The sequence below is a fragment of the Cavia porcellus genome, unplaced genomic scaffold (assembly GCF_034190915.1).
Source record: "Cavia porcellus strain 051 isolate PalLab524CR breed Dunkin Hartley unplaced genomic scaffold, mCavPor4.1 scaffold_12, whole genome shotgun sequence".
Taxonomy (NCBI): domain Eukaryota; kingdom Metazoa; phylum Chordata; class Mammalia; order Rodentia; family Caviidae; genus Cavia; species Cavia porcellus.
This window is the reverse complement of record NW_026947495.1, coordinates 77,599,232-77,611,369: the sequence shown is the minus strand read 5'-3', so window position 1 is coordinate 77,611,369 and position 12,138 is coordinate 77,599,232.

Sequence of the window (12,138 nt, the reverse complement as noted above, 5' to 3'; positions counted from 1 at the left end):
AAACATAAAGTGAATGCCAAGAAGGCCATGTTATAAAGACAGCACACTTGCACACACACACACGTGCGTGCACATGCACACGCACACACACGCACACGGACAGTATCATAGAAAATCAAAACAATGAAAAGATGCATAAACTGGAAGATCTTTTTGATCAGAGCTCTTAGATTCTGGTTAACTCAAGAGAGACCAACTGTATGTTGTGGGACTACCCATATATTTCTGTAAATCATCTGTTTCCACATAATGAAAACTCATGCAATTTCTGTACAATTCATCTCTCAGGCATGAGCTGACAGTCAGTGTAAAATGTATGGGACACACAGTGTAGGGTTTGGCAGAGCCAGGCCCTAAATTTGATTTCAGGATGCTTCTTTTAGGAAGAATCATCATACAATTTGAGAGTGAAGGATTTGTTACAAGTTAGAAAATATTCTTGGCAGAAAGCATATTCCTTCCCTATAATGATTTCCAGATTTATTCAAAAATGTATCTCTTCCCCATATGTATACGAGAACTTGTTTTAAAAAGTCCCTGTCTCTCTGTTTTGTATATCAGAAAACAAGACTTACTTTTTCGTGGTTTATATTGTCTTCTCATATGGTTTTTAAATGCAGGTTTAAAAAAATCAATAAATCGGTATGAATTATGAAAATTTCATAGTGCATTTAAGCCAAAACATGTCTAAAGTCAGCATGATTTTGCTGTGCTAATTTTCAATACTAGATATTATTAAAATGACCTCAGAAATTGTAATGTTTAATCATTTTTATGTCTTATGTAACAAGACTCAAGCAGATAACTTTTTTTACTTATAGGAGGATCAAGGACATTTAAAAGTCCCTGATAGTAACCCAAGACCACTTGAATAAATAAGTCAAAAAGTTTATAAACAGATCAAGGTCTACATGAATACTTTCATACAATGGTGCCAATTCAGATCAGTAACAAGGAAGGGGTCTTCTATAAATGATTTTAGCATACTTGGTGAGTTATGTGCACATCATAAAAAAAGTCATTTCTTTTTTTCCTGAAAAATGTTTTCTTTTTCCGTTCAATCTCAAGACTTTTGAAGTGCACTTTCTGGGAAGGTGTGTGTCCATGTTTGTATATAGCTCATTCTAGAGTGAGTAGCTTACCCTGTTTTTCTTGGTACTGACCCTGTTTAGCACTGACAGCCTTGTCCTGGGAAACGTTTCAATTCTGCACACTCTAGGATATTCCTGCTTTGGTTTACTCTGAGCTGCCCTTTGTTCAGGAGTTCACTTGCTTCCTGAAGAATGACTTCCGTGAGCAGGACTACACCATAGTGCCACATCCTTTCCAACCGGTGTCCTTGTCTTCCTGGCATGCATCTGCTCTTCTAGTATAATAAAATAAATTGGACTTAATTGATAGCATCCCATTATCGCTATTTTACATTCATCTTTTAAACAAGTTTTAACACATATTAAGTGCTAAATATTGTTGTATCCCTGACTGAAAGGCAGCAGAATTTTCTCGCACTTTTCAAACTCATGTGCCTGTGCATTTGTGCAATTATTTCAGTGATAGAAACTTCTGTGTTATATTTTGTACTGTACAAGTAGGAGATTATATTTATGTCTGTCTACACTCGATACATCATGGAGAGAAGGTGTTGGCATTATTTTATTTATGAAACAAAAGTATTTATGGAAAATAAGCTAAAAGACTGTTAACCATACAAATTAAGAATCACATAGGGGCCGGAGGTTTGGCTCAGAGGCACAAGCTCCCGCCTGGCAAGTGTGAAGTCATAAATTCAATCCCCGGTACCAAACAAACAAACAAACAAAAAAAAAGATCCCTTGGTGAACCATCTTTTTAGGGTTTTTGTGTGTGGGGGATCACTATGAGGAGACTATAAATGTAAAACTCAGACGGATTTCAGTTCCAGCTCATATACTGCAGAGGTTCAGAATGACTTCAATACTCAGCTTTACATCTAAAATTTGTGACATCTGAGAATCACAAATAGCAAGGGTTTGCAGTATCTGCCGCAACACAGCCATCTGCAATGTCATAGTGTCTTAGACATTTTTAATCTGTTTGGAATTTTGTGGATCCAAAACCTGATTAATCTCTACATTGTGTTTCCTAGATTGGAGGGACCTGGGTGGGAACATTCACTTCCCGAGTGGCTTTTTATAAAGCTTTAGTGCTTACTCTCGGACTTTTTGTAGCACGGTGGCTGTAGAATACTATCTTTTCTCACACGGAAAATGCTTCCAGAAAGGTGGGAAACAGAAGCTGCTGGGTCACTTACATCTGCATACGGTGTAATTTTGTTTGCTTGCTTCTTCTCATATTCTGTTGTCCACTGCAGTTAGGAAGCCAGCTCAAATGACAGGGAGCGGGACAGGAAGTTGTCTTTGGGAGGCCTGTGGTTCCCTCCCCAATTACCCAATTACTCCATTGTGACACAAAACAGCCGTAAACAAATACAAACCCCAGAGGGTGCCCATGATATAATAAGTCTTTTATTGACAATAAAACTTGAATTTCTTATACTCTTTTTTATGTTATAAGATAAAACTTTTAATTTTGATTCAGACTTTTCACAATCACAGAATCCATTCTTACCTTCCAGCCCATATCAAAAAAAGAGCAAGCTAGGTCTGGCCCAGAGGTCAGTCTGATGAATCCACTTTCTTTCAGAAATGACTGATATTAGTGTGTGGAAATCTGAGGCCCAATGATATTCATGTTCATTTTATAATGTCTAAATTCTTTAAACCTAGCTATAAATACCTCTCCACTGTTTGTTTCTTATGGATAAATATATAATCTTGTGGAAAAATGTTTATTATGCACATAACACTTTCTGCCTTTAACACTGAATCGTTTTGGGGACAACACTCTTAAAAGATTCACAAGTTTTCTAGTTTAATATATAATAACTTGGGTGTTATGTTACATGGCCTGAGTTGGTCTCTTTGAGATCACAAAAATAATTTAATGGATTTTAATTTATCTTTAATTGGAGATGAAAGTTTAATAAACCAGTTTGATCTTTGTCTTCAGATCATTTATTTTGCAAAAATAACGTATCCTGAAGAGGGCAGGGATGAGACAGAATCTCATTTTCAAATTCCGTCAGTCCTTACTCCTCTATGTGCTTTCTGTAAATTCCCTTCAGGAAGTCAGTGTACCTCGCAAGTTCAGCTCTTCCCCTACGTTATGAACAGTTGTTGAAGAAAGTGAATGTGGCCCAGTCCACGTTGTTCCAGCTTCACCGAGAGACGAAATGCTTCACAGGCTTCTCCCCGCTCCTGTCTCGGCGAGGCCAGTGCACTGACACCCGCACGTGAACACGTTGCTCGGTGCTCCGATGATCGCCCGGAGCTCGCAGGTGTCACTCATTATCCCTGTCAATTTTCCATGTTTCCCTCCAAGATTCCTGAGACCTGTCCTTCTAATTACTAGCAGCCTATACCCAAAATTTTCCACAGAAGTGACCCAAATTTGGTTCCATATTCTGTTTTGCCTGTTACTGCACAGCAGACTGCCTTGAATTCTGTGATCCAACCCCACACCCAAGCCTGCAAGTCAGGGCTGAAGAGCAGCCCCTGCGAGCCCAGTTCCAGCAGATCAGTCATGTCAAGAATTCCTCTCTAACCTGGGTTCCTAACGCTCATGCACTTATTTGCACCCCTGGATTTTTCCTTTCCGCATACGTGCATCCTCACTGCTTGGTGTCTCCCAGCAGGCTCTTCCCCAGAACAATCTTTCTCCTAGGACCGGTTCCCAGAGAGTGGGCAATAGAAATGGGGCAGGGAGGGGCTTTAAGAGCTGCCCCTGGGCCAAAGTGGCTGCTGCTGCGTTATGCTGTCAAGGAGGGCAAGCGAGCTGACCAGGGGTGAGGGGCGGAGAAACACTCTCCGCCTGTGAGTGAAGGAGCAGCACAGGGACAGTGCAGAAGGGAATTTGGAGTGCGGATGTATTATCCGTGGGGATCGTGCGCTGCTTCACTCTGTGGATTAGGCGTTCAAGGTGTTCCCTCTGGTAGCCAGCACAGGACTGCCCTGAAACAAAGGAAAAGTTGTCACATGTACCTAGTGCTTACCACATGCTGGGCACACACCTACACGGGTACATTCGTTTTATCCACGTAGAAAAACCCTACAGAAGCATTATCATCATTGCTGTATGACACATGAGGTAACTGAATCATGACATTAACTATTTCGCCCCAGATTACACAGGTATTCAAGATTAGAGCTGGGATTCAAAGCTGTCCACCCAAAAGCCAGAACTCACAACGCAGTTGCTGGTACAGAAAGAAAATAGTATCTTCCCCTCAACACCGGCACAGTTGCTGTCTTTCCAGAAGCTGAAGAATCTGCTACCGCCCTGTATCCAACTACTGCAATCATTTTTTATTAATTTATGCAGCGTAGGGGAATTAAATCTCATATTCAAATTCCTGACAAATATATTAGCAACTTAGGCACGTGAATAAAATTCAGCCTCTTTCATTTAGCAAGAAAATAGATTATTTTCATTAAATATGTTTATTTCCTACCTAATTGTTTTATATGACATTTTAGTTTTCAAAACTAAAAATCAAGAATGCATACTCATGTGAAAATTTGAAGTTCCTGAATTCACAAAGAGTTTTTTTCTTCAGTGTGCTTGGAGATAAATAATGTTTCTTACCTTTCACTTTCTTGTGTCTGTATTACGATCATCTAGCATATAAGCCATTGTTAGTAGTATGTTCGTTTGCAAAGTTTCCTTTAAAAATGCCAGTTCTTGAAATGATTGTAGATTTTTTTTACCAATCTGATTAAATATTATTTGAATATATGCATGTATATGTACAGTTCAACCAGTATCTGATATTATAGATATCTGAATATTCATGTTCTAATGTTTAATTCAGACATCAAATAAAGTTACTGAAAAAAAATGCAGCCTTCTTACAAGAAAGCATAAAATTTGATATAAATAATAGAGCAGTTATAATGTTCACAACAATTTCTCATTGAATTTGTAGATCAAAAGTGTCACTCACTAACCATTGCTAAACAAACAGACATGTGTTTCTCTTCACCATGGCCCCCACAACATAGATTTCCCCATATTTCAGTTGGTTAAATCTGACTTTCTAATCAGCTTTGGAATTTTTTCCTAGTAGAAATCCATTTCTACCTACACATATAGGTAAAGGAATAATTCCTGATAAAAATATACCTGAGCTATACAAGCCACGGATGCTTTAAAAAAGGCTTATTAGAATTACTATTTACCTAAAAACTATTGTATCACATGTAACAAATGTACATACATGTCTGCTTAATAAAAGAGTTTTTAGCAATGTGTTTCATGGATAATTGATTTTTCTTGGGACATGCTGCTATGGTTGATACAGTGTGTCACTCTGAGAAGTTTAGAAGTTTAACTAAGAGATGCAGCAGGGAATCAGGGTTGTTACCCTGTAAATGTCCTCATCCTGTGCAAGAGAGGACAAGGGGATTTTGTGAGTGTTAAACTGGTCCTAGAAGGGAGGGGTTGTCTGTGTACAATATAAAGGAGGAAAAGAGGCTTGCTCTGCCCCTCTTTTGCTCTGGCTGCTTTTGCTGGCTGCTGCCTTCAACTGTTGCCCCCGTGCCACGACACCCTGTCTTGGAGTCAGCTGATTATGGACTGAAACCTCCACAAACTGGGAGCTAAATAAACATCTCCTTCATTCATTTGGGATGTCCAGTATTTGTCCCTGCAACAAGAGAAAAGTGTCCAAGACAAATACTCTAACAGGAAATCAATTTATTCAATCATTTTTAGTACTGTGTCATTTTCTACTTTGGATTTGGCTACATGTAAAACATACAAACATGACTTTAATAGAACACTTAGTTTTAAAAATATATTTATTTTTAGACCAAAAATTTTCAAACCTAACTCACAACATATTTGATTTTCCTGTAATGATAATTACTGTGCAAGAAAATTTACAAAATGTTGAGTTGACTCATAAGCTCTACCAAAATCAAAGGTATACAATGCAAGGAAGGGACATCTTCAGGGTGGAGCTTGTTTAAAAGTTTTAGGATAAATTCCAGGAGCCATTCTGGCAGATAATAGAAGGCAAGTGATCTTAATTATTCAAAAAGAAATGAAGGCTATTTGTCACATCTTATTTAGAAGACACTTGAAATGATGTCTATGAAGACTGCATTATTGAAAACAATTACCATCAATTAGCACAAAGTACTTCCTTTATTGTATACTACTTTTGACAGCATGTACAGGATTGCTAGTACAAACTGAATGACAAGATGAATGAATCAGTGAATGATCACCTGCTTGAGAGACTTAAAATCTACTGGGAAAACAAACACTTAAATGTGACTGCAGGTAACAGCAAGGAAAACAGACCTGAGCAATGAAGTGATAACTTCCCTATGTTAAACCCACGTCACTCCTCATCAGCCCCAGAGCAATGTGGCTGACCTGCTCACACATAAGATCTACCACACAAAATAACATTGCTTTTACTTCAAATGATTCTTGGAGATCAAAGCCAGAACCTTCATTCTGAGCTAGATCTTCAAGCCTTTTTTTTTTCCCCACTTTTCATTTTGAGGCAGGATCTACATAAGGTGTTCAGGCTGGTCTCAATCCCCCATCCTCCTGCCTCTGTCCCCCAGTAGACTAAGATTATAGGTGTACATCATCACCCCTGGATAGTTCAAACTTTTAGGTATTATTTTACTGGCCAACTTGAAGCAGGGCAGAAGAGATGCATAAAGATATACAAAAAAGGGGAAGAAAATAATGCCCTTATTCTGTCCTCTCTTGAATTACATGACCCATAGGCCTATATGTCAGCTCTCAAAGAAACCCAGAGGCCATTGGTTGGCTTAGGAGCAGGTACTCAGAGGAAGAAATAAGGAATATCAGATGGCTTATTGGAAGTTTAACATCCTATGTTTAACTTCAACAAGTACCATTAATTAGAAAAAAAAAAAAAAAAACATTCTACATATTCAGCCTGTTCATGGCTACCTCTCCATTCTCTCTGCTCCCCCAGCCCCTGTCAACCACAGCCTCCATCTTGGTAGCCTTTCCAGAACACTGAGTAATCTGGATCACACATTCAGCCTTATACAGATGACATCGTACATTTAGTAATAACCAGTGAAGTCTCTTCTAGCTTTCTTCATACCATGATCATTCATTTCCTTTCATTATTAAATAATATTTCATGGCATGATGTACTACAATTTACTCAGTTATCTGTTCACCTGGTGAAATAGATTGTGGCAGCCTGCAAATGTAGGTGATTTTGAATGAATCTACTAAAAACATCAACACGTTCTTTTTGCATGAAAATAAATTTGCATTTTACAACTTCATGTGGCTTGCAAGGACTGTGACTATGGGATTTGATGGTAAAAATGTGATTTTTAAAGAAATTGTCCAACTGTTGCTTTGAAAACAGCTGCACAAATTTTGATTCCCACCAATTATAAATGAAAATCTCTTTCCACATCCTGACTGACATTTATTATTCTCAGGGTTTTGAATTTCAGCCATCCTAACAGATGTGTAGCTGCAAATCTCATACAAATTCCGGTGAGAATTTCATTGTTATTGAATTAAGCAGCTCTAAATTTGATATGGAAGAGTAATTAACCACTGGAAAATAATAAGGTCAAGTTATGAAAAAATGTTTCATATCAGTAATTAAACTAGAGTAGATTCCAGTGTTTGAAATAAATAGTATAATAATCCAGAAATAGATTTTTAAAAAAGTACCAGAATAAAGTTTCCAACTATAAAATGTATAGGAAACATTATCCAAAAATATGTTGGATGTTCAAAAATTGATTACAGTTAAAGAAATTGTCCTCAAAAGATGCCTCATCACTTCAGATACACTCATTCCCTCATTCATGCCAGGTTCTGAAGCAGTTCTGAGACTCTTCTGCATTTTCACTGTCATGGCTGCCTTGATATACTGTACTGACTTAAAATATTTATTTTTCATGGTTATTTTGGCCATAGGGAGGAGCCAGAAGTACCAAAGTGACAAAGCAAGGAGACAAGGTGGATGAGGACCACACATGTCTTTATGGTCGCCTTCCTACTCAACGGCCCTCAGCAGCAGCGTTCATCCTGTGTTTGATCACTTACCCTCACGAACTCACAAAGGAGGACTTCCAGAACTGCGTGAGCAAGAGGCCAGAGTGATGGGATAAGGTGCTTAAAGTGAGGATTAGCTTGAAGGTGAAAAAAGGTTGTGTGTCTTTTACTACATTTTCTTAAAGTTTAGACGTTTACCATGTATTTTGATCATCCCTTGTATGAATGTGGAAATCTGGAGTGTGATAAGCATAATCTTAGAACTTTTTGTTCTTCTGGTTCTTGCTGTCTTCCACCACCATGAACAGTTGCCCCTGTGCCACGCCACCCCACCTTGGAGCCAACTGATGATAGACTGAAACCACCACAGCTGTGAGCTAAATAATCCTTCCCCTTCCTTAAATTTTTGTGTTGAGTGTTTTGTCTCAGCACTGAGAGAAAAGTGACTAACACAGAATTTGGTACCAGAGGAGTGGGGTCAGTTCTATGACCATACCTGACAGTGTGGTTCAAGAGCTTTTAGGAATGACTTGTGGAAAGAGATTGGAGAGGCTCAGAGTATCCGGCTGAAAGTGTAGACCTTGTAGGCTGATCTGGATGAGAGATTATGGTCAGAGCTCAGAACTTCAGAAAACTGGTAAAGACCTGGATGAAAAGGTTTCTGCTGGGAAGAAGCACCAGCTTTGGTTGATGGACTCTACATGATGTGTGTTATGGCTTGGCAGAAAATTTGCCTGCATTTTGCTTGTTCCCAGATACTTTTCTTGAGGCTGAAACTAAGGCTGATGGACTAACAAATAGTGTAGAAGAATTTTTCAAAGCAGACAAGTTGAAGTGGTGGCAAGGCTAAGAGTGGGGGCTTTTAAAATAGATTTGTGTTGCAAATCAAGAGTAAATAGCCTAGCAGAATGAGTTGAAATGTTGTGTGTTTGGCCAGCAAGTAAGGTCTAGCAAGCTGTGGTCTGTAAAGCTGGAGCAGAGACAATCTTGACTGCTATGAAGATTTGGACTGAGGTCATCACGAGGAGTATGACTCCACCCTTTTCAGCCCAAGATTACAATAGTGAAAGCCTCTGTTTTGAGAATAAAACCACAGAGAACCATGTTTTGAATGGTGGTGGCCTAGAGAATTCATTCCCCAGAACTGGTAGCAAAAAAATCTGGAGACAGCAAAAAGCCAGTAAAACCCTCTTCACAAAAGTAATGGTAGAAAATTTCACAAACAAGGATAAAGAATTTGACAAAAAAATAAATGAAGCATATAGAGCTCCAAATAGCCATTACTAAAGTAAATCTATGTCAAGGCATATAATAATCAGGATTCCAGAAATTCAGCACAAAAATAAAATATTAAAAGCAGCTAGAGAAAACAGTCAAACAACAACAACAAAAAGACAACCCATGAGAACCACAGCAGAACCCAAGAGAACCAGAGCAGACTTCTCAACAGAAATCCTCAAATCAAGGAGAGTTTGGAGTGAGGTATTTTAAGCCCTAAAATTTTTATTTAATTTAAGACTGTTTTCATTATTCAGCCCAGATTGATGAAAAACTATGTTTCAAAATCAGTGGAGAAATAAGATATTTCTGTAACAAAGAATGATTTAAGAATTCTGTAACCACAAATCCAGATCTTTAGATTCCCTTGAAGGATACATTTAAAAGAGATAAAAAGACCAAAAACACGAGAAGACCAATAGAAAGAAGCAACCATACAGGGCAAATAATTAAAAATAGGAGAAAGGTAGGGAACCAACAGCAGAAAAATAACATGAAAAACAAGCCAGTACGTATCAGTCATAACCCTCAATGAAAATGGTCTCAACTCACCAATGGAAAGAAACAGGCTGAGAGAATGGGTCAAGAAACAAGATTCAACAATGTGCCACATTCAAGAAACCGATTAATCCCCCAAAATATTCATAGATTAAAAGTCAAAGTATGGAAAACAATACTCAATCCCGCAGGAATGCAGGGGGAGATAAAAGCAGGATTAGCTATTCTATTTGCAGACAATGAAAATTTTATGCCAAAACTGATCAAAAGAGACAAAGAAGGTCACTACATACTTGTTAAAGGAAAACTCCAAGAAGAACAGATAAGAATCACAATTATATATGCACAGAACAAAACTGCACCCAACTACATAAGACAAATATTAATAGGCACTAATACAGTGGAAGTGGTGAATTTAATACCTCACCCTCACAAACAGATAGGTTAACCAGACAAAAAGTCAAACAAGAAATATTAGGCCAATATCAAGCCTGCGAACAAATGGACTTGATAGATGTCTACAAAGTATTCCACCCCAAAACATCAGAATACACATTCTTCTCAACTGCATTTGAGACATTCTCCAAAATAATCCCCTATTAGCCTACAAAACATGCTTAAGTAAATATAGAGGAATTGAAATCATCCTATGTATACTATCTGACCACAGTGCAATGAAACTGGCAATTAAAGACAAAAGAAATCACAAAAAAATTGCATAAGCACATGGAAATTAAACCACACCCTTCCGAACAACCAATGGGTCACAGAGGAAATTAAACCAGTGAGATTAACCAGTGTCTACAATGCAACAACAATGCCGATACAACATACAGAATGTATGGGAAGCAAGGAAAGCAGCCCTCAGAGGGAACTTTATAGTGATGAACTCTCACATCAGAAAAACAGAACAAATACAATCGTAGAAGAAAAGTTAAGGGATTTTATGACACGTGGTTTGTAGAATGTCACAGAAGTGCATCGCTTACTTTTACAGTGAACGGGAGCTGGACAATCTATGAAAAGTAACCCTCTTTGTCACTCAGAGTTCTGAGACTGTACAACTAGGTGAACTAAATTCCAAAAGCTGTGACAGAAGGGAGACAGGAATTAGTTGTCTTTCATGGAATGTGGGAGAAAGAAGCAGTAATTGATAAGCTCAGAAGAAGTCTGCTTTCACTCTAAGATTTTCTTCAACATAAAGTGCAGGTTAGCATGATGCTTACCTTGGCTCTGAAACATCCCCCCAAGCCTCCCTGCTGAAGGCATGGTCCTTGATGAACCATATTTATCACTGGGGGTGACTGCATCATGAGACATCTCACTTCATCAATGGATGACTCCATCGATGTGTGCCCTGCTTAACAGGAAGCTGGGAGGTGGTGGACACATCAAGTCGTGGCCTTTTTGGAGAGAGCTGGTCAATGGGTACATCTTTTAAGGGGTTATTTTCTCCATGATCCTTTTCCCTCTGTCCAATAGAATTTGTCAGAACCTTAAATCACAAAGGAAGTTTATATTTATCATAATATCTTATCCACAGACAGCAGCTGAGTTCATGCTTAGGCACAAACAGTGTTCCACAATAATGAAGACAAAGACTGACAGCAGGGCAAGAGATTTAAGAGATACCTGCTTTTGGATCAAAAGAAATAAAAACATCATTTACTTCCCACAGTCTTCCCAATTATGAAGCAAACATATAATCCACTTATGGAGAGCCAGAAAATTTTCCTGTCTCCCAAGGCAGTCAAAGATGAAGTTAATCAAGGTGGAGGTGAGCAATCTATTGAGAGCCTGAGGATACTCTAGAGCATGAAGGTGAAAAGCTGTCAGTAAGGTTAGGACCCACCAAAAACCACCTGCACCTGGAGAGAGACAGGGCGTCTACACACGGCAGGAGCTTGCACTGTTAGAGACCAGAGCTACAGTATGATAGGCTGATGACTCAGATTTGCCAGCACTGGGACTGAACACCCAACACACACACCTTAACAAGGAGAGGTTAATGTGGCAGCTCTCAGGATGTTCAACCTGGTTCTGGCTGACACAGGCACAAGAGACCTAGTGCAGGGGTTTGGCCGAAGACACATGTTCCTCCCACTGCAGACGGGAAGCAGAGAGTAAATGCACGTCTGAGGATAAGAATGTTCCCTCCCTAGACACGTCCCCTGTGACCTGCCTCCAACCAGGCCTCACCTTCTTAGGTGAGAAAATTCACCAAAAAATGCAGACATGGAGAGGTGA